Source organism: Crocodylus siamensis, chromosome 4, assembly GCF_052110815.1.
Source record: "Crocodylus siamensis isolate JL-2025a chromosome 4, ASM5211081v1, whole genome shotgun sequence".
In the NCBI taxonomy this organism is placed as follows: domain Eukaryota; kingdom Metazoa; phylum Chordata; order Crocodylia; family Crocodylidae; genus Crocodylus; species Crocodylus siamensis.
This window is the reverse complement of record NC_143398.1, coordinates 68762609-68786254: the sequence shown is the minus strand read 5'-3', so window position 1 is coordinate 68786254 and position 23646 is coordinate 68762609. Positions and strand designations below refer to the sequence as shown.

The window sequence follows — 23646 nt, the reverse complement described above, 5'->3', positions numbered from 1 at the left end:
CCAATGCTAAAGAGAAATCTAGTTAAATACAATTGTGCAGCATAACATTGAGTGAAGCAAAAATAAGCACTCCAGTCCAAATGGTGCTATGTGTAGAAGGGAGACAGTGGTGCTATACACATGCTTGTGGGTGAGGGGGGCATTTTAATTAGAATGGTTCCTGAAGAGCTGCTCTAATTAAAACACTGTAGCATCACATGAATTAAACCCACAAAGTTTAAAATGCATTAAAACATTTGATGAGCTTTAATTAAAGTGCCCCAGTAGACATTTTTTAACCCACAGGAGCTTATAAATATTATGTTTTGGCAATCCTAGAGCATTCTGGTTAGAATGTGGAGCAGTTTCGATTACCAATGCATTCTAATTGGAGCATGTTGGAGCACACGTACAGGCACCCAGTTATATCTGTTGAATCATTAGCCTTCATGTATAGGGGTAGGAGGAAGTAAACTCAACCCCTATACAGTACAACTGCTGCATTCCTGCCATAGTATAACTCTGTAGACAGATCCTCCCCCAAAAGCTGGTCCTACTGTTACTCTGCCCAGTCTCTGCAGGGTAAATGCAAGGAATCTTTCTGGCACATCTGTTAGTAAGCACTCTATGAAGTGCCTCCTTTGATCTAGAATACTGTATTCTGAAGAGCTTTAGCTTCCCTAAAAGAAAACCTGGCAGGATGCTGTAATGCATTTCATCTGGTATGACCCGAGTGTGGGGGTTTAGGGTTTAGAAACCTAGGGTCTACAATACCCTTGGTCCAGGAGCCAAGCTGAGGGTCACAGTGCCAGGAGTCAGTCCAGGTCTGATGGTTCATGCCAGGAGAGCACCAGGGGGGAGGAGAAGGGGAGTTCAAAGCCAGACCACAGGTTAGGAGCTGAGGAATCCATCAGATAGGATGCGATAGGCAGGAGGGTCCAAGGCAGAGGCAACAGGAACTAGACAAGGCTACAGGCAAGACACAAACAAGGTAGTTGTTCAAAGCCCCAGGAGGTCCAGGGCAGAGTCAGGCACAGAGGTCCACAGCAGGACTATGAGGAGTACTGTTGCAGGGACAAGGCTGTTCAGGAAGTGGGAACGTCTGACTGCTGACGTAGGTTCCTAGCCAAGTTACAGGACCTTCACCTAACCCAGGCGGTGTACAGTCCCACCAGGAGAAATGCCTCGTTGGACCTGGTCCTGGCCACAGGCGATGACCTGGTGAGGGGACTGTGGGTGCTCAACCACCTGGGCGATAGCGATCATCGCCTGCTGGAATTCACCATCCTGTCCAGGGTGTCAAAGGCCTGAAGCAAGGCAGCAGCCCTGGACTTCAGGAGGGTGGATTTCAATAAAGAAAGGAGACTAGTCGGGGAGGCACTGAGGTCCCAGAGGGGAGGAGAGTTGGGAGTCCAGGAAGAGTGGTTGTTCCTTAAGGAGACAATCCTCCAAGCCCCAAAGCATGACAATCCCCATGTGGATCAAAGGGGGCAAGAGTGCTCAAAAGCCCCCATGGCTGGCCAGAAGCATCCATGAATGCCTCAAAGCCAGAAAGGAGGTGTACACCCAATGGAAGGGAGAGGCCATCACCAAGGAGAATTATACCTCCTTGGCTCGAGATTGTAAGGGGACTATTAGGAAGGTTAAGGCAGAGATGGATCTAGGACTAGCAACCCGGATTAAAGATAACAAGAAGTCCTTTTTTAAATACATAAGGGGTAAAAAGAGGTGCCAAATAATGTGGGGCCTCTGCAGGACATGCTTGGTAATCTGGTGGTAGCGCCAGATGACAAAGATAATCTCTTTGACAGATTCTTTGCTTCCATGTTTCTGAGCAGGGACAGGGACATCCCCCCGCCCCTCCCACTGGGATTCCAGACAGACCCAGGGGAGGCGCAGCCAGGCCCAGAGGCAGTGAGGACCTAGTCAGGGAACTTCTGGAGGGACTAGATGTGTTCAGATCAGCAGGTCCTGACAATCTCCACCCCAGAGTGCTTGAAGAACTGGCAGAGGTCATTGCAGGACCCCTGGCACAGCTTTATGAGCACTTGTGGTGCTCTGGTGAGGTGCCTGACAACTGGAAAAGGGCCAATGTGGTCCCCATTATCAAAAAAGGGAGGAAAAAGGACCCAGGAAACTATAGGCACATTAGTCTTACCTCGGTCCTGGGGAAGGTCTTTGAGAAAATTATCCAGGAGCACATCTGAGAGGGGCCAGCAGGGGAGTTTATGCTTAGGGGCAATCAACACGGTTTCATTAGAGGGAGGTCCTGTCAGACCAACCTGGTGGCCTTCTATGACCAGGTCACAAAAACCTTGGATGCAGGTGTCACAGTGGACATAGTCTTCCTGGACTTTAGGAAGGCCTTCAACACTGTCTCTCACCCCATTCTCACTAAAAAATTAGGCATCTGTGATGTCAATGCCTACACAGTCAGATGGGTCATAAATTTGCTGGAGGGCCACACCCTGAGAGTGGTGGTGGATGGGTCATTTTCAACCTGGAGAGATGTGGGCAGTGGGGTTCCCCAGAGTTCGGTCCTTGGGCCCACACTGTTCAATATCTTTGTCAGTGATTTGGACGAGGGGGTGAAAAGCACCTTGTTCAAGTTTGCAGATGACACTAAGATGTAGGGAGAAGCGAGCACACTAGAAGAAAGGGACAGGCTACTAGATCTCGACAGGTTACAGAGGTGGGCAGATGAGGGGTGGGTGGGTTTCAATACTGACAAGTGCAAGGTGTTGCACCTGGGGAGGAAGAACCAGCAGCATACCTGCAGGCTGGGGAACTCCCTTCTCATCAGCACAGAGGCAAAAAAGGATCTTGGAATCACTATTGATTCCAAGATGAACATGGCCACCAATGTGGGGATGTGGTCAGGAAGGCTAACTGCACCTTGTTATGCATCCACAGATGCATCATGAGCAGGTCCAAGGTGGTGATCCTCCCCCTCTATGCGACATTGGTCATGCCGCAGTTGGAGTACTGCGTCCAGTTCTGGGTGCCGCACTTCAGGATGGATGTGGACAGCATCAAGAGGAGGGCCACTTGCATGATTAGGGGGCAGCAGGGCAGGCCCTATGAGAAGAGGCTACAGGACCTGAACCTGTTCAGCCTCCACAAAAGAAGGCTGAGAGGGGATCTGGTGGCTGTCTATAAACTTGCCAAGGGGGAGAGTCCCTGTTCCCCCGAGCATTACCGGGGGTAATAAGGAACAACAGCCATAAGTTAACTGAGAGTAGATTCAGGCTAGATATCAGGAGGTGCTACTTCACTGTCAGGGCAGCTAGGAGCTGGAACCAGCTTCCAAGGGAAGTGGTGCTTGCCCATACCCTGGGGGTTCTTCAAAAGGAGGTAGGCAGCCAAAGGAAAGCATCCTTTCCTGCCCATGGCAAGGGGTCAGACTAAATGATCTACTCTGGTCCCTTCTGACCCTACCAACTATAAAACTAAGGTTTTATATCCCTCCCACAGGGCTTTGAGGCTCCCCTGGGTCACATGATCTCCCACTGTAAGCCATGCAGGAGGGCTCAGGCTAGGTTGGGTCAAGCATCCAGGCAAATGGGTTATTTGTCAGGGCTGCCCAAAGGAAAAAGAGGAAGTCTGGAGATGTGACTCCATAAAGGAAATTCTGGGGAGGGATTGTTTGGGCACTCCATGTAGAATTTTCTCTTCTGGGACAAGGCATCAGATCTCCCATTTTTTTCCCTGGCTTGTATGTTACCATGAATGTAAAGTGGGGAAGGACAAGGACCCAGCATCACTGATGGGGGATTCAGGATTTTGGCTGCCTCCCAAGTTTTTGTGGTCTGTGTAGGCACATATGAGGTGTTCAACTCCTTCCAGATAATGCTGCCAGGTTTTAAACTTTGTATTGCCAAATATTTGCTATAATACTTAGTATTTGCCAAGTATTACTTAGTATTGCCAAGTTTTAAAACTGCCAGGTTTTAAACATGGTATTGATGGCAAGGGCCTCCTTATCTATCATGCAGAACCAATGCAGGTTGCCAGGAAAATAGGCATAAGGGTGCAGGTCTTGTTGACCAATGTTCCCTCTAAGATATAGCAATCTGTGAGCATGCCACTTCATTCTGTGAGCATGCTGCTTCAGTCCATTTTTGAATTTGTTCCGCCTCCCACCTCCCTCTTTCAGTACACACCGCTTTGGTCCACCCCACAGTATAACATTGTAAAATTCAAGGATTTAACTTAGAAGATGCAGTAAGGGCCGCTTACGAAGGGGATGGGTCTGTGTGCAATGAATATCAAGATGATCCTTTACAGAGGCTACAGGGAAGATATTGGCCTTCCTAGAATGAAAGAAAAAGCAACACTGTATGTTGCATGGTAGAATCATGCCCACTTTAACCAAGCTAGTGCCCAAACTAGATGCTGTGGCGGAATGCTGGGCTAGCGGTTCCGGCACCGCTTAGGGAAGCTGCGGGCTTTGCGGAGCTGTGCGAGCGCGCGGCTTGTGGGGCGGGATTGGAGGTAGCTTTATAGCCGCCCTTGAGGTTCGCCGAGTTGGCACAAGTAGACGACTTAGAGTAAGTTGTTAGTTTTCTTATTCTATAGGATGTCCGTTGGTTCACGAGGTTCCAGAGCCAGCCCTTGCGTTCCAACAGTGGAGCTAGTCCAAAGCTAGGTGCAGCTGCCAGCTCTTTAAGTCAGAACTGGTCAACGGGTCATTGATATGGGTTGTTAGTAGTAGAAGTTATTACAGAGTAGATATAGAGTAAAACAAAAAGATTTTATTCTCTCACCTGGCCTCACCCTCTTATGAATAAGAGGGGAGGCCGGTTGGAACGAAGCTGCAGTAAATACAAGTATAGCGAGCGTAGATATGCTGTCTAAGCTACGATGAGAGGCAGTCGAGGAGTGGAGTCTCCGATGTTTCTTCAGTTACAGTATGCTGGATACAAAGGGGGTCTGTTGGTTCACGGGGTTCCAGAGCCAGCCCTTGCGTTCCAACAGTGGAACAAGTCCTAAGCTAGGTGCGGCTGCCGGCTCTGTAGTCCCAGAACTGGTCAACAGCTCATGAGTGGGATATATAGTACAAAACTGTAACACGGTGAATCGTTGTTAGTTGTCGGATTTTCGAGGCCTTTGTCTTTGCTGGGGTACGCCCAGACAGAGAGGCTGAGAACCGGTCTATAGGGTGATCGGGCCTATAGAGTTTTCTAGTCATTGTTTCTTGTTTTCTGTTTCTTTGCCTCTTTATAGATGTTGGTTGGACTGCCTCTGTGACACTAACTATGATATAAGCTGAGCATACAGGGATAGGATAGTTTCTTTTACATAGTAATTGCTAGGCAGACTTTTTACATAAGTTTCATTTCTGCAAAAATAACACTTCTAGATAAGAAATAAAATCTACAAAATGCGCATGTGTAGCTTAATGCCAACAGAGAAAAATACAAAGTGCTCATTTAGCTTACTAGTTAAGACTTCAAGGTTACATAAATGTGAGAGTGCCGCACAGCAGTTATACAGAAGAAAAAAAAATAAAACAGTTACAGATGCAATTTAGCCAAGCTGGTGCATTTCTCTGTACATGCCTATAAACTGCAGGGAGACCAAGCACAGTGTTGTGCAACCAAAACAGCGCTAAAGGTAACTAATTGAAGTTCAATAGCTAGCTTATACAGAAAAGACACATTGTATCCCAGCATGACAGTAGCCTGCTGCCAGGTTACACTATAAACTCCGGCTTAACTTCCTATCTATCCACTCTTACCCCTAAGTCTCCTTAAGGATTGTTGCTTTCCAAGTTTCTTCTGTTCACTGAATAGCTAGGTTTTGCCTTCAGCTGCTGCTTGGACTCTCTTCTCTCACTACAAGAAAGCAGTGGTTCCAATACAGAGTCAAAACATATGCAACACCTTTGTGGCTTGTTTATGTCACCATAAATTGGACATGTAGTACCCCTAGGCTGATGCTGGTAGTCAGCTGACTGTCAGTATTGGCATGGGGACAGGAGTTGGCATTGGGCCCACGATAGCCCTGATCCCAATGTGAAAATGGGCTGAAAAGCAGGTTGCAAGGTTCCGCAGCAGAGGGAGCCTGTCAGGAACTTGGTGACCCCAAGGCTGGTCACCTTTCCTGTCTTGTCCTACATCCCCCACAGGAGCTGGGGGGCTGGGGCACTTTAAAATGCCATGTTGCAGGGAGCAAAGCTGAACGCACAGTTTTAAAACATCTCAGAGCATGAGGCACCTGGGGTTGTGAGAAAATCTCCCTAATCCTGGGGTAATGGTGCCCTAGGACATCTAAAAACTACATGTGCGGTTGGGCTGTCTTGAGACATAAATAATCAACAGAATAACCCAGAGTCTCGAACAGACCTGGGATTCTCTGGCCAGGGACAGACATGATACTTTTACTGATGTAAGTGATTGGTAACCAATCTATAACCATAACAGAACAGAAGTTTGGCACACATACACTGGTTTAAAAATGGAGGAACCCAGTCTGAGATTTGCCTGCCCCCACCCTCAGGTGAATGTGTATTCTAGTCACTACTAATCTAAACTATTCCATTTACAAAAAACAACATCACTTAGATTCTGCTTTGGGCTTTTTGAATGTCTATACCTAGCCTCTGGGACCAGTTTTGACAATCAGCTGATCATCAGACCAGCTGGGGTCTGGTGGCTTGGGGCAGGCCTGGGTGCAGGGCTGATCTGCAGGACCAGGATGATGACATCTTCACAGTGGTGCATGCCAGATGTGCATGGCAGAAGGACAATGTTTGGGATAGGGCATAAAATACTCCAATCGCAATTTTGTCTTTGTTTGAATGTCTGCCAAGTTTCTAACTGTTCTTTTCTTATGTAGTATGTTCAAAGTTTTGTCTATAGCTAAGTGTCTGTGCCAGAAGTTCTGGCAGCAGATAGCCCTCAAGCTAGGGACAGAAGTTGCACATAAACCAATTTAAGTAATCAGAAACTGGTTTACACCTGTAACAGAACGGAAGCTCAGTGCACATAAACAAGTTTCAAAATGGCTGAGACTGGTTTAAGATAAACCTGGCTGAATGTAGTACCCGCTGGCCGACACCCTGAGGGGCCGCGGCTACGACATGACGGTGGATGTGCTCATCGTGGGGACGCTCGGAGCCTGGGACCCCAGCAACGAGAGCATCCTCCATGTCTGCCGCGTTTCCCGCCGCTACGCCAAGCTGATGCGCTGCCTCATGGTGTCCGACACCTTCCGCTGGTCCCGCGACATCTACGTGGAGCACATCACGGGACACCGCCGGTACACCAACCCCTCCAGACGAGCCATAGCCGGACCGGACCCGGAGGACACCGCCGCCTGAACTGCCCCCCCCGCTTCGCTTCGCGTCGAGAGGACTTCGCTGCCATGGATGACCCCGCCCCACCCGAAGAGGACCCCCACGATCGGACTTTAGGGACTGAGACGCTCTCTCCGAGCCACTTCCTCCAACATTGCAGACCACTGTAACGGGTATGTGTGTATCTATCTCCTTTCCCTCTCAGCATCGTGACCCCCCCCTCCCCCTTCCACAACCCCCCACTCCCAGGCTTAGTTGGCTAACATTGTATGGTATGTAACCTAGTCGCGTTCCCCTCCTCTCCCCCATCCCTCGATTGTTAGTCCCTCGCTCGGGCACTTTGTATTTCCATCTCAGCTTTGTCATCTTTTTCCTGGATTCCCCATCCAAAACATCTACTAATAAAAGTCAATCAGACTTAACTGGTTTGGGTCAAACTGGTTTATGAAACTTCTGTCCCAGACCCCTTCCTGGTTCAAGTTAAATCACAGTATCCCCGCATGCTTTCCAGCCCTGGGCTGGACTGTGCTGTCTGCACCAGAGAGCAGGGCTGGCCCTGCCCCTCTGCTCCCTAGCTGGAGCAGTGAGGGGTAGCTGACATAAGGGTGGGGGGAGACTGAGACTTGGTGGGGGCTCCCAAGACTGGGTGGGCATTTGTAGTTGGCAGCAAGTGGGGGCCACTCACAGACGCTGGCAGCAGGGGAGTGAGCAGGAACCGCCCACAGATGCTGGCGGTGTCTGTGACAGCAAAGGGCAGGGTGGTGAGCAGCAACTGCCTGCAGAAGCCAGCAGTGGCCAATCTCAGGGGGGGAATGTGCCCCCCATGACTCCCCTATGTGTTGCCTATGGGCCAGTCTACGGGAGAGGACCATGCCCCCGTCCCTGGCAAACACCAGCTGGGGGCTGGGGCCAGGGACGGGGCTTAAACACCCTTTGCCCTGTTCAAACCTACTGCCAGCTGCAACTGTGGACCACACATCCCAGAGGCATCTGGAAGCAGGAAAAGGAAGTGATGAGCAACCCTGCAGGGTCCTGCTGCTGTAATTCTGGATTTCAAATCCCAGAGACCTTGGGGGGCAGCAGGAAGGGGAAGTGAGCACACAGTTAGAGAGTCATGCTCTAGTGCCCCCCCCGGCTTCTGGCTTAAGCCACTGCAGGCATGTGGCTGCATTTCCTGAATCAAAGGTAAAAGTCTGTTCACTTCTGTTTCAATTTAATTTGTGCAGTTTGGACTAACCTGCAAAGACTGAATCAATTCAGCCTCGGGCTTTTTGACTATCTGTACTTAGCCTAGGAGGGCATGTGTACCCATATGCTTTTGAAGATCTGTGCAGCTCCATGCAGCAACTGTGCTGCCAGAATGTGAAGTGCACCTTGGGAAAGCAGTCTTTTCTGAATGACTGTGGCAGTTGTCTGAAAAGACATGTGTTTCATCATCATTAACTGCTCAACACTACTCAACACTAGTGGGCACTGGTAGAAGTCTTCCTCCACTTGGCAAAGGGGGGTGTAGCAGCTGGCAGAAAAAAGGATTCTGTCATGCTAGAGAGGCTTTGAGTGTGAACACAGTATTCATTAGGCCTTAGATCGGGTTTTCTTCTTAATGTTCTATAGGAAAAAATAATTCTGGGAATTCTGTAGAGAGGAACATTTTTATTAGCCTGTTATTTTTCTCCACTACCCAAAGCTAGTAATAGAAAATGTCAGTTAATGTGTAGAATTGTTAGCTTTATCAGACTGAGATACAGCTTTCACAAGTGTTGCTTAAATTATTTTTATACTTCTAAATCTATTTTCTTTCTTGATGTGTAATTTAGAAAATAAGGTTTGATGACTGTTCGTAATTGCCTATATTTTCTATCATCAGCACATACAGCAGTCAAGACTGATGTTGCTAATTAAATAACAGACACAGGAAACCAGATTAAATTGCAGCCTGTGCAAACTACCCCTCAGGTGTTTAGCATCACCTGGTAAGATTCAACTCATTAGCAGTAATAAAGTTGATATGTGTTTACAGGGATAGAAGCAGCTGGAAAGTTAAAAAAATACTGTGTGTCAGTGAACCTCTGTGTGTGTGTGTGTATGTGTGTGTGTGTGTGTGTGTGTGTGAGAGAGAGAGAGAGAGAGAGAGAGAGAGAATGAGAGAGAGAGAGATTTTAATTAATTAAAATGGAATGGTAGACTTTAACATGGTCCTCCCTGTTAAGGACTTCAACATAACTAATGCCATTGCATTATGAGCAAACACGAACTGAAAGCCTCAGAGCCCAACTGAGTAACTCAAGCAACATTCTCAAGTGGAACAGCCAAACACAAAGAAACAGCATAAGCTCATACTTTGTGATTTCCACCTTAATGCCGAAGGCTTTTGACCTGTAAAATGGAACTACCTAACCAAGCTATCATACAAACAGAAAATGGATGTCTTCCTGCTGCAAGAGGCTCATTTGGCAGGTGAAAATAAATCACTGAAATGCCACATTCTGGGATGCTAATTGGGGGCAAGCCAACACCACTCAACACAGACTCTTGAAGAGCTCTTGAACATCTGCTCCTTGGACTTGAACTTGTCAATACCATATGCCATCACACTGTTTTAATGAAAAGAAGTAACATTAGAAGTGTGCGTGTGTATCTACATAAAATTCACTGCATCAGTTAAATCAACTGTTGGCTAACACTGAGAAGACCAGCCAGTGGGTGAAACATGTAGACAATGTGCTTAAATCCTTTGTGATCATCATCTAGTTTTATCTCTTGCAAAGCACAAGCCATTGAACCTAACCCGATTACTTCTGTGTTTGATCTAGGTTTTTTTCTACTTGATATTTTATATTTTTAAAAAATCATTTCAATTAACCTTCTCAGACATAAGTTACCAATACCTAAAGGTATTGATGAAAAACCACAGGTTACATTTCTTTCGTAGTAACCTCCCTTTTACTATGAAGTCACTGTTTATATAAGAGAACTCTAGAGACAATTTCCTGTGTTCTTGGAACAGTATGAGTTTTGATAAGTGTAGATGAAATCACAGTATCCTTTTCACAGGATTTTCAGTGCCCTTAAAATGAGAATTTTTTGGTTGTTTTCCTAAAAAGAAATGTATAGATTTCTAGCCTTTCTCCATTCAAAAATAGTGTAACCTTGATGATATACAAAGTCGGGGTGGGGGGCGTTGAGTGAAGAAACAAAGACTCAATAGCCCCCCACACAGGAGTGATCCATAGCCCCAAAGGTGAAAAATTACATTATTCATCAGACATAGTGGAATATGAATTTAACAAAACCAGGAATGTAGAATTTCCATTAGGAAAGCAAATAGGATTTATGAATTTAAACAAATTCCCGGGTTTCTTTTTCTCTCTAAACCTTTTTGATCTTGTATAACATCCTGCTACCTCTGTCTTCCCAGTCTTTCAAACCTAACTCAGTCTTGGCATTTTTGTTCCTTTGTCAAATCTCTAATATGATGCTTACTCTTCTGCTCTTGTTACCATCCAACAGGATGGATCTGTATGTTTATATTTATTCATCTCTATAAAAGACAGTGTGTCCAAATACTCATCTTTAGTATGTAACTTGTGTAGGAACTATTTATTAGAGTCAAATATTTTACACGCAAAAAGGTATTGTCAAAAATGGCCTGTTTTCCACAAAAAAAAGTTTTTGAGAAATCACTACATTTTTCCAATTTTTTAACAATATTTTTTTACCAGAACCATTTTCAAGATGATCAAAAATCATCAGATTTTGGTCAGTTTATTGGAAGTTCATTCAGATAATAATGTTGATCAAAAGATAAATGAAGATAAATTCAGTGAAAATGAAGACTGAGTCTAGTTGGAACCCAGTCACATTGAAACAGATTTAAAATAGTTGTTCCTCTTTGCAAACTTGTTTCGCTGAGATCTAGCTATATGTATTCTTAATAGAGGAAAAAACATAACAAAATGACAATGTAATCCAGGAATTTAAATACAAAGTGCAAAGTTGCAGGTTAGAACAAACCAACCTTCAAAAGACTTGAGAGTAAACTCTGTGGTCCCAAAGAATACAGGCATTAAGGGTGTCACGGTCAATTGATTATCTTTTCATCTCGTCTAAACAAAAATTTTTCTGTTTTTCTCTTTTCTAAATCAGTAACTTAAACACTCATCTACTTGAAGGGTGGTAGTTACAAGCAGTCATTAAAAAGAGATATTTAATGAATTCTAGTAATATTCTATGTATATTCCAGGATGCAAATATATCAAGGAACATATTTGGGAAGAGATTGGATTTGGATAAGCATTGAACAAGGATGATTTAATAGTAGCATTCTTTCAGTTTCACAGTGGGTGGGCCAGATGACCCTTGAAGTCCTTTCTAAACCATTGATTCTATGAATACTAAAGTCAGATCAAGTTTTCTGGAAACGTTTTACTCACTCCAACTAAAATTTATATGCAGAACCTTCTTTCTCTATTTTAGAACATGTAAATCATAGCAGTTTTAGACTTGCTTATGGTTCAGTTTTAATTATATATTCATATTTATTAACTTTCAGTGAAATATGAAAAAAAAACCCTTTTAAAGTAGAGATGGTATGCTCTGGACATCTGGGGACCTGTGTGTAGCTCACGATCATGTCTCTCACCTGTGGCATGTCTATGAGCAAGTCGGGTTACCCTTTTGGTGCCTCAATCTTCTCCATCTGTAAAATGAACATAATGGTACTTTTCTTCCATTGTGAATTGCTTTACGATACATGGATGGAAAGAACAATGTGTGATGTGAGAGTGTTATTGATTATTGAAAGATAGATAAATCTTTGCAAGAAAAGCCCTACACCAGTCTTAGCACCTGACAAAGCTCATGCCTCTCTGAACCAGGCCCTGAGCCCTGTCCTACCATCTGCACCAATGTAAGTCACTCTTCTCCATTGTAAAGTTACTCTGCAAAGAAACAGGAGTAATTATATGGTGCTGTAAGCTATACTGGTTTAGATGTTGTATTTTTGTTTCATTCCAGGGTGGCCATTTGCTCAAAGTCTAAAATGTAGTGGTGAGGTGTGTAATAGTGCCTGGAGAGGTAGTGAGCTCCTTTGGGACCCTGGACAGACCAAGGGGAAGGGGATACTTTATGTTGACAGCTGGAGCGAGGGGGGAGTGCTGTCTTATTTGCACACTCTGGTGGCAACAGCAGATACTGCTCTGGCACTCCAGATTCACATTGCTAAAACTGGGGAATGGGCTCACTGCTTACACCAGCTGAAGCAGGCCCATGGCAGAGGATCCCCAGGGGCTCCCAGTCTGGCTCTCCACCCTAAATCAGTGCACAGAGCTGGTACCCCACTCTCCACTCCCCCCCAGCTACACTACTGCTAACATCTACTGTAGGCAGCCAACCTGGGAGAGTGGGCCATCTCTCTGTCCTGAATCATGGTGTAGTTTACATCAATGTACAAACTCACTGTAAATTATACAGATATAAACATGTTCTGTGTCCATGCCCTGAGATAGCCAGTGAATAAATGTTTGCCCCATAATTAAACGTCTCTAGTTTGACTGCTCAAGCAGCTCTCGAATTAATGCCCATGTGACTCCATTCAACTTGATATTATACCAGTGTAAGTGAAGCAAAATTTGATCAAGAAAATATGCCGTCTGTCATAATTCATGAGGAAGGAATGGTCATGATGTGAATGACTAAAGATGACAATACAAACAGCAATAACCTGGTCTACTGCAAAACTATTATTATTTCTTATTGAAGTTAACCTTCCAACTAACTGAATTCCCTTTCAAGTTGCACACACTTGTAGACTTGTTCATCCAGTGAATTTAACACGAAGAATGCATCTGAATAGTCCAATAAAGCTACTGATGCAGGTTGTGCAATCTTTCAAACTTGGGATCTGCTTCTTGTCTTCTTTGCCTAGCTCACCTTCTAGACCTGTTTGTACAGGTTTGCTAATGATGATGAAAAGCATCCCCTCTGTACATTCCAATTCTGGTAAGCTGCAGGAACATCAGGCACCTGAGGTGTGTCCCAAGAGAGCACATCTCAGCAGTTCTGGGACCAGTTATGTCTCTAGCAATAATACCAGACTGTCACCTTCTAGCAGCTGAATAAGATTTGTTTTTTTCTTTCTTTGTTGGTTTAGAAATCTGCATGATTAGGGCTGATCAATGATGAGAGAATGAAATGTACAGAATTTTGCACATCGATGTGGACTCAGCAGTGACATCTAAACAGCTTTTGGAAAAGTAAGAAATTCTATCAAGTAACTCAGAGTGTGATATAGGTCTATTTAATATACACAGGTGGCATGAGCAGTAGATGAGACTTAATGTGTTCAGGAAATGTTGAGCTATATGTTCTGTGTGGGCTTTGGTTGTACATCATAAGCAAATGGGATGCTTTAGTTTTTGGAATACTATGAAGCATTAATTATAATTTTGTAATCCTTGAAAATACATAGTATAGACAGGAAATAGAGGACAAACTATGGTCACAGTCCTAACCAGTTTCACTGATTTTTTTTTTCTTACTTATAGCTATAATAAATTCTGTAAGGTATCATCCTATTTCCAAAGTTTTTTTGCCATGGCTTTTGCCAGAGGAAAAGTAAGAATTTACAAAAATATTTAGCTTGTACTTGCAGCTCCCTGTTCTTGACAAATTCAGAGCTTCCTAAAACCTTCTTGTTCTCGAGATATTTTTCTGTTTTTCTCCTTTCCCCTCAGCTATTGTAGTATGAAGTTTTTGTCTGAATATCTTCTGGAAATCTTGTGCTTGTCTGGAGAAGCTCTTAAGATCATAGTCAAAAGAAACTGAGAAGAAGCTCTCAGTTAATCTACCCATTCCCTTTCCCACTGTATTGAAGTGTATCTCGTAGTGCTTTGTTCAGTTTCATAGTTTCATAGTTGTTAAAGGGCTGGAAGGGACCTTACAAATCACTGAATTTGCTTAACGTGAGTATTCACCATAAATTTAGAAGACTTATATGCTCTCCTAATAATAATGATGTGGAAAGTGTGGGAGTTGTTAGTGCTGGGAGGAAGGCAGGGGTAAAGTTATGCCACAGGTTATTTCATGTATAAAACAGATGTGTACATTTAGCTTATGTGTTAGGCCCAATTTTGCAACAGAAGTAACCTTACATTTACTCCTGTTGATGATTTCCATGGGATTGTCTGTGTGGAACAACTCATGTAAGTAAGGGTAAGAGTTTGTAGGATTATACCCTAAGCACATTGATTCCTGCCTTTTCATAGCTAGATGGTATTAGGCTTTGTAAATAATGGGAACTAATTGACATAATTTGTCAGAACGATTTAAAAATCAATAGTTTCTGCTAAACATTATTGATTTAAAAATAAATAACAACCACAGTCACAAATAATATTCCTTTCTTTTTTAGCATGGTGCTCTCACATAAAGTGTATAAAAATATATATCTAACCCAGGAAGTGCACAGTCCCACCAGGGGAGACGCCTTGTTGGACCTGGTGCTGGCCACGGGTGATGACCTGGTGAGGGGGCTGCGGGTGATGGGCCACCTGGGAGACAGTGATCATCGCTTGCTGGAATTCACCATCCAGCGTAAGGTGGCAAAGGGCTGCAGCAAGGCAACAGCCCTAGACTTTAGGAGGGCTGACTTCAACAAGCTAAGGAGGATCGTTGGGGAAGCGCTGAGGACCCAGAGGGGAAGGGAATCAGATGTCGAAGGGGAGTGGTTGCTCCTTAAGGAGACGATCCTCCATGCCCAAAGGGAGGTAATTCCAACAAGGGTCAAAGGGAGCAGGAGGGCACATAAACCCCCATGGCTCACTAAGAGCATCCGGGAATGTCTCCTTGCTAAAAGGGAGGCATATACCCAATGGAGAGATGGGGTCATCACCAAGAAGGACTATGTTACAGTCGCCCGAGGATGTAGGGGGGCAGTCAGGAGGGCCAAGGCAGAGATGGAGATAGGACTAGCTTCCCGGATTAAGGACAATAAGAAGTCCTTCTTCAAATACATAGGGGGTAAAAAGAGGGTCCCGGGTAATGTGGGGCCCCTGCAGGACACGATGGGCAACTTAGTCATCACGCCAGATGATAAAGCTAACATATTTAATGATTTCTTTGCCTCTGTCTTCCTAAGTAGGGACCAGTTCAGCCACCTCCCTGCTGGGCCCCCCTCGGGCCCTGGGAGAGACACGCCTGGGCCAGGGGTTAGCGAGGAGTTAATTAGGGTACTTCTGGAGAGGCTGGACGTGTTCAAGTCCGCTGGTCCGGACGATCTTCACCCTAGGGTTCTACAGGAACTGGCCGAGGTCATTGCGGGACCCCTGGCGCGGCTCTATGAGCACTTGTGGTGCTCTGGCGAGGTGCCGGAGGACTGGAAGAAGGCCAATGTGGTCCCTATCTTCAAAAAGGGAAAAAAAGAGGACCCGGGAAATTACAGGCCAGTTAGTCTTACCTCAATCCTGGGTAAGCTCTTTGAAAAAATTATCCTGGCACACATCCAGGAGGGCCTTGCGGGGGAATGCATGCTCAGGGGCAACCAACATGGGTTCATCAGTGGCAGGTCTTGTCAGACCAACCTGGTGGCCTTTTACGATCAGGTCACCAAATCATTAGACGCAGGGGTTGCTGTGGATGTAGTCTTTCTGGACTTCCGGAAGGCTTTCGACACTGTCTCTCACCCTGTCCTCATCAAAAAGCTGGGAGACTGTGGTGTCGATGCCCACACGGTCAAATGGGTCGCCAACTGGTTGGAGGGCCGCACCCAGAGGGTGGTAGTGGATGGGTTCTTCTCGACCTGGAAGGACGTGGGCAGTGGGGTTCCGCAGGGCTCGGTCCTCGGGCCCGCACTGTTCAGCATCTTCATCAGTGACTTGGATGAGGGGGTAGAAAGCACCCTGTTCAAGTTTGCTGATGACACTAAGATGTGGGGGGATGTGGGTGCACTAGAAGGGTGCAATAGGCTACAAGCTGACCTTGACAGGTTGCAACGGTGGGCGGATGAGAATAGGATGGGGTTTAACACTGAGAAGTGCAAGGTGTTGCACATGGGGAGGAAGAACCGGCACCACACTTACAGGTTGGGGAACTCCCCTCTTGCCAGCACAGAGACGGAAAAGGATCTTGGAGTCGTCATTGACTCCACGATGAACATGGGCCGGCAGTGTGGGGAGGCAGTCAAGAAGGCCAACCGTACCCTGTCATGCATCCACAGATGCATCTCGAGCAGGTCCAGGGAGGTGATCCTCCCCCTCTATGCGGCACTGGTCAGGCCGCAGCTGGAGTACTGCGTCCAGTTCTGGGCACCACACTTCAAGAGGGACGTGGACGATATGGAAAGAGTTCAGAGCGGGGCCACTCGTATGATCAAGGGTCAGCAGGGCAGGCCTTATGAGGAGAGGCTACGGGACCTGAACCTGTTTAGCCTCCACAAGAGAAGGTTAAGGGGGGACCTTGTGGCCTGCTACAAACTGGTCAGGGGGGATCAGCAGGTATTGGGGGAGTCCCTGTTCCCCTGTGCGCTGCCAGGAGTGACCAGGAATAACGGTCACAAGCTGGCGGAGGGTAAGTTTAGATTAGATATTAGGAGGCGCTACTTCACAGTCAGGGCGGCTAGGGCCTGGAACCAGCTTCCAGGGGAAGTGGTGCAGGCTCCTAGCCTGGGGATTTTTAAAAGGAAGTTAGATGAGCACCTTGCCGGGGTCATCTGACCCCGGTGCTCTTTCCTGCCAAGGCAGGGGGTCGGACTAGATGATCTACCTAGGTCCCTTCCGGCTCTAGCTACTATGAAACTATGAAACTATAAGCATACAAATCATAAATTATCTTCCCTTCAGATTTTTACAACTTTTTTTATTTTAGACTTAACCATCCAGGACCATATTCAGCCCTTATTAAAGCAAATAAAATTCCCCTGATGTAGCTGGGCCTTTATTAATGCATACAATTTCTAATTTCTGTAAATGAGAGAAGTTTTTATTAAAATAGAGCACACGTAATATAGGAAGCAGTAGGGCTCCATGCAAGCTCAACTGTGCTCCAGTCCTTGCAAGAGGCAAGAATTTTGGGGGGTGCTATCTTTTGTGGGACCAGCTGTGTGTTTACAATAAAGTTCGACAAGCTTTCGAATGTAAGTCATTCTTCATCAGGACTGAGGAGGAAAGCAAGCAAGCACAGTGAATACTGCAGATCCAGTACTTGGTCATTCATAGGACTGGGTCTTAAATGGTATGTGCATCCTCTGAGCATTGCCCTTGGAGCCATCATGCGTGTTGGGATGCAGAAATTATGTATTCTCACATAAGGAATATAGAGGGGGAGGGGCTGATATTTCTTTGCAAATAGCCTCAGATCTATTGCTCAGGCTCTTTTGAATGCCAGAATGTGCAAACATCACTCATAAAGCAAATTATTGTGTCTCTTGTCAGTTAGTTTCCAATAACTAAGAAGTCACTTTTCCATTATATATACTCTTTGCCATGAGCAAAAACAAATAAACTTGATAGAATATCTTGAGGTTGTATAGCACAGGAGAAAGGCAAAATGTAAATAAAGGTTGGTTTCCCTTGCCAAGTCATATTTATACCACATCCCTGCCAAGCCTGGGACCACCACTGAGGAACAATTACATTTGCCTCTACTCTGCATGCACTAAATCCCAGCAATTAGGTAAAGAGAGAGAGCTTTCTAAGGTATATGCCCAGGACTTCTCTAAGCTTTGCAAGACTTTGGTTCAGGTAGAAAGAGAATGGGTTGGCAGGACGTGTTTCTTAATGGTGGCCCTGGTCTTGGCAGGAGAAATGTAAGTGGCATCATTACTGCTCACCTGGAGAAGCCAGAGTGATTGCTTCCACTGTCATTTTCAATAATTAGGGGAAAAAGAGAGTGATAAATACTTTTCAATTGGTTCCTATTTGAATTACTGAAAGGATTATAAATTTGTCATCTTCTCTTCCTGGGAAACAATAAACAGGTTAGAAGGACTTAGAACAGTAGGAGGTGACAAAAACAGATAAGAAAAATTCTGGACAAATAGAAGAATTAACAAAACCAGTTAAAACGAGACAACAGGAAGCTTTGAAGGGTAGTTGGGCCTTAGTGCAGGTAGGAAGAGCATAAATATGAAAGGAAAGGAGAGAGACTGACGGAAGTATTGAGATCACCCAGAGAAATATGTTCAGGGAGTTCCAGCTTGCATCCATGGAACTTGAACAGCAAAGACAAGGCAAGCACAGGAGCAAAGTACACTGTGAGCAAAGTACAAATATAAAGCATTAAACTAATTAGTTAATGTTTGCAGAGTGTTGTCAATGTCTAAGTCCTTTTTACATACCAAGTGCTATGTATGTATTAAATAGGAAGGCCAAAGATAGCAACAATGAGTGATGGCAGTGATCCTGCAATATCTGAATGTGGCAGCCCTGTAGTAAAAATAAAATGTGAAGAAATGCTAGCAGTTAATACAGCCTACATGTTCCAAAATACTAAATGCAGACCTAACTGTAGTACACTCCCATTAGGATGACAAGGAAAGTATTTTACAATGCAATATTTACAATATTATAATCATGTACAAATAAGATTTATCTGAAAAATGAGATGGTTAGGGATAATAAAGTAGTGCAGAAATGTGAGGCTGGGTGGAGTCCAGTGTTATTTGTATGATGTAGACCTTTTTGATTGTCCTGCTCCAATGCCTATCATTTGAGAAAAGGCATAGTGGATAAATGTGAATATATACATTTGAAGTAAAATGTTCATTGCTCTAAATCTCTCTGTAACACTGAATATAAAAACCATGTTATCTGTGCAAAAATGGAATAGTGGATAACACTTTATTTCTTCTTCCCATGGTGCAGATCTCTGGAAAGGGCCTCTGCTTTCCAGTCATGAAGAGGGTGATGCTAGTGACCAACAAATATCAGGCAGAAAAGCTTCTTTCTTGCTCTCACTCTTTGACCTCCCATCACTAAATAACGCCTCTCCCAAAACTGAACAGATGGCTGTAATATCTTCTTCTGTATGATTCAATCAAGTACAGGTTTCCCTCGTTTTATGCTGTACATGTGTTCCTCTAAAATGGCACATAACTCAAATTTGCATAAAGGGAACCCACTTTACAATGTAACAAATAGGGATATGTTTCAAGACCTTGACTGCACTGACCCCCAGACCCATTTCTACCACTTTTACAAGACAATTTTGGTCCTTACCAACAGCAGACAGTAGGGCTGTGCATAGCTTTGGTCGCTGATTTAATTCGGTGGAGATTTGGCTCGATACAGTAGCCAAATCTGAATCTAATCAGGAAACTCTTTAATCTCTCTGAATTGAATTGGAACCTCCAAGTTGATTTGGAAAGATTCAGCAATTTGGATATAGACACAGCTTTAAATGTTTTTTCAATATATGTCAAGGTACCAGGCTGCTCGTGAACACTGCGATGCTAGGGCAGATGGAGCATCCCACAGGAACACAATGGATCCCCAGGGCACTTGGCAACAGACCCAGAAGTGGACCAGAAACACTTCCAGATCTGCCAGGGAACATGTAGGAGGCTCCCCTTCACTACTGTGGGATGCTCTATCCACCTCAGCATTGCAGTATTCACAAGCCTCGAGGTATATAAAAAACATTTAAAGCTGTGTCGATGGGCAAATCGCTGATTCTCCGAATCAGCATGGAATCTTCAGATTTGGATTCTGCCAAATAGCATCAGAGACAGTGATCCAAATCAACTAATCGAATCACTGTCCCTGATTTGGGCCAAATCTGAATCCAAATCAAATAGAGCCCATTTCACACACCCCTAGCAGACAGTACACCCAAAGGCAGGATACTGTTGTAATGGGGATGGCAACTACAGAAACATGGGTCGCAGACAACAAGCAAAGAGCACAGATCCACACAGGAGACTATATTTTGGTGTACATCATTCCCGCAATGCACTGCACAAAGCAGCTGATTGTGGGCTTCCACCAAACTGATTGCATAGGAATGAATTTACCTTGCATATATGAATGTTGGGATAAAAAGGGTTATTGCATAAGAACCTGCCTAAAGCAAGGGAAACCTGTAGTAAAATTGTTTTCCATAATAAGTTATTTGATAACCAAGGGATTTCTCAAGAATCCAGGAGCCATGAGCAATGTTAGACCCCAAGCCTGGAGCAATTAGCCTTAAAAAAAAATGGCATTAGTATTAAAGAGAATAATGCACTGGACAGTGGCAGCAGTGCGCAGGTTTCCTCTTCCTGCACCTGCTCCCTCCTGCCTCCATGAAGCGTCTGGAGCAGGTATTAGAAGGGGCAATCTCCCTGCACTGCCACTGTCCTCCCCTCAGCAATGGCAGCATGAATGGCTCAGTCTACCGTCATTCCTTTCCCTTCCTCTCTCCTTTGCTGGTCTCGCCACCATGGCAGCTGCTTCCTAGTGGTGGCTCCAAGCTAGTGTTGCCCAGTCTGCTTATAATAAGTGGATATGGGTTTATGTTTTTTTAAAAGTTCCTTTGATTTTTAGATCCATGGGGGGTGGGGCTGCAGCTGGGTGAGAGCATGGACCCCCGCCCAGGGGGTTGGCAGAAGTGCAGAGCTCACGTTGGCAGGGTGTGGGTGTGACAAGGGTGGCGGGGACCCCTATACATGATGCACAGCCCTGCTGCCAGCAGTGGCAGTCCTTGGGGCACTCGTGGCCCATGCAGACCCAGGTGTAGCTCCAGCCAGTACTGCATAGAGGGAGCAAGGAGCGCAGCCCCACCAACTGCACCTCTTGTGCAGGGCTCCATGCAGTGGACGTGCAGCTCCACACTACCAGGGAAAGCCCAGAGCCAGCTGCCTTCCCTGTCCCCTGCTTGCAGGTCCTGGGGAGCAGGTGGCAGGGAAGGCAGCAGGTTCCAGCCCACACTGCTTCCCCCTGGTAGGATGGAGCTACAACTGGGCTGTGTGGAGCCCAGTGTAAGAGAGGTGGCCAGTGGGGCTGTGCTCTTCACCACTACTGTGCAGCGCTAGCTGGAGCTGCTCGTCGTGTGGTGCTGGTGCTTGTGCAGGCCCCAAGGGTAACCACCACTGGCAGTGGGGGCTGTACACCATGTGGGGAGTGTGTGGAGGGTCTCCACACCCCCTCCTCTCCAATATATACACCTCAACATACCCTATTGACCCCCCACAGCCACAGTCCCTCACAACTCTCCCACACCCACCTCCTATCTCTACTCCCCTCTCTTTGAAATGTGTTGGACTTGTTTTAAACATAGTGTTGCTTTTTTTTCCTCTTGAGCTTTGGCCACACTTCTCCAAGCCCCAATCCCTATGGGCAGCATTACTGGGGTGGGGAGGAGAGGTCTCAACCAGCCCAGGACCCATAAGTCTGTTTGCCTAGGGCCCACTAATGGCTTAATCTGGCCCTCATTAGCTCTGAAGCTCCCCAGCCTCCATCTCAGCAGGGGACAGCAGCAACAGTGGGTGGGATTCCCCTTCTTTGATAACTGCTTGCTGCTTAGCATCCCATTGTTTCCTACCAACCCAGAGACTCTAGTCAGATCTTATCCCCATTCTCCCCATGGTCTGAGGGGCAGTGTGCCACAACCACCTTCAGAAAATCTTGCACTTTCTTGATAACTTTGATGACATCAAGGGTCAAATATCAAAGGGTTGAGAGATTCAATGCAGATAAAGACTTAAAATCCACGTACCATCTGGAATCACCTGAAAGAGCCTCAACTTTCAGGATGTTCTGAGCACTCACTCAGAAAATGAGTCTCCTGTAAAGGAAGCAGTAGTCTAGTCATGCAAAAAATAAGACAGCAAAGTGACATGTTACTCTGGAAAATCTTGCCCATAACATTCATCCAAACCTGGATTCCCGCAGGTTCGGTTCTTGGACCTGTGCTCTTCAATATCTTCAACAGTGACTTGTATGCTGGTGTGAAGTGTACTCTGTCCAAGTTTGCAGATGATACTAAATTGTGGGGTGAAGTGCATACTCTGGAGGGCAGGGAATGATTGCAGGCAGACCTGGACAGGTTAGAAAAGTGGGCAGTGCACAATAGGATACAGTACAACAAGGACAAATGCAGAGTGCTGCACCTAGGGTGCAAAAATATCCAGCATACCTACTGGCTGGGAAATAACCCTCTCAGCAGCACAAAAGCAGAGAGAGATCTTGGAGTCATAGTAGACTCCAAGATGAACGTAAGTCATCATTGTGACAAAATCATCAGCAAAGCCAACCGCACTTTATCATGCATCAGCAGATGCATGACAAATAGAACCAAGAAAATGATACTTCCCCTCTATGCGGCATTGGTCAGACCGCAGTTGGAGTACTGTGTCCAGTTTTGGGTGCCGTACTTCAGGAAGGATGTTGATGGACTCAAGAGGGTCCAGAGGAGGGCCACTCATATGGTTAGGGGCTTATAGGACAAGCCCTATGAGGAGAGGCTGAGGGACCTGGATCTCTTCAGCCTCTGCAAGAGAAGGCTGAGAGGTGATCTTGTGGCTGCCTACAAATTCATTAGGGGGATGCAGCAAGGGATCGGAGATGCTCTGTTCACCAGGGCATCTGTTGTGATTACAAGGAACAATGGTCACAAAGTGACAGAGAGCAGATTTAGGCTAGATACCAGGAAAAACTTCACAGTAAGGGTGGCCAAAATTTGGAGTGGACTTCCAAGGGAGGTGGTGCTTTCCCCTACCTTGGGGGTGTTTAAGAGAAGTCTGGATAGGCATCTGGCCGGGGTCATCTGACCCTAGCACTCTTTCCTGCCTAAGCAGGGGGTCAGACTTGATGATCTGTTGAGGTCCCTTCTGACCCTAGCATCTATGAATCTATGAAATTTTAACTTCAGGGACCTAGAGTAATTTGAGACATGTAAACCTAGCTTAAAATAAAGCTTATGCAAAGGGATCAGGAAAAGACAGTACTTGTTCTCTCTAACTTCCAACATTAAACAGTCCATACCTAGAGATTTAACAATTGGAGAGAAAAAGCAAATGTATTATAAAGCACTGTACTAAACATGCTCAAAAGAGCCCAGTACTGTGAGGATCTGAGCAGGCTTTGGGAGGATAAAATAAGAGGTAACTCATGCAAACTTGCTGTGCATAAAAATTGTACTCTATTTAGCTCTGTGTTTTTGTATTGTAAGGTAGGAAATTATTTGGCTTCTGCACATTGAATAAGGACAGTTTGGACAGTTTTAAGCTGCTAATTATCACATGCTTCTCAAAGAATGACAGGGTTAGAGAGGTGTTCAGCTGAACTTTTCCATCACTCTCCCCATGTTTCCATCTGGCTGTGTATTGTCTTGTGCTTTTGCGTCAGATCATCTTTATCATCTTTTCTAAGAGAACTCATGGTAACTGGAGAAGA

General features: G+C 45.5%; 1 protein-coding gene across 4 annotated transcripts in view; it reads left to right on the top strand.

Annotated features, from left to right (window-relative positions):
- PTPRR (protein tyrosine phosphatase receptor type R) overlaps nt 1–23646 on the top strand; it is a 231792-nt gene that overhangs the window by 85512 nt on the left and 122634 nt on the right. Inside the window, exon 2 of one of the 4 annotated variants that reach the window (XM_090042536.1) lies at nt 13431–13533. The exons of the other annotated variants lie outside the window; for them this stretch is intronic. The gene's annotated coding sequence lies outside the window, so the exon portion shown is untranslated. The remainder of the gene's footprint in view (nt 1–13430; nt 13534–23646) is intronic. 4 annotated transcript variants of the gene reach the window in all.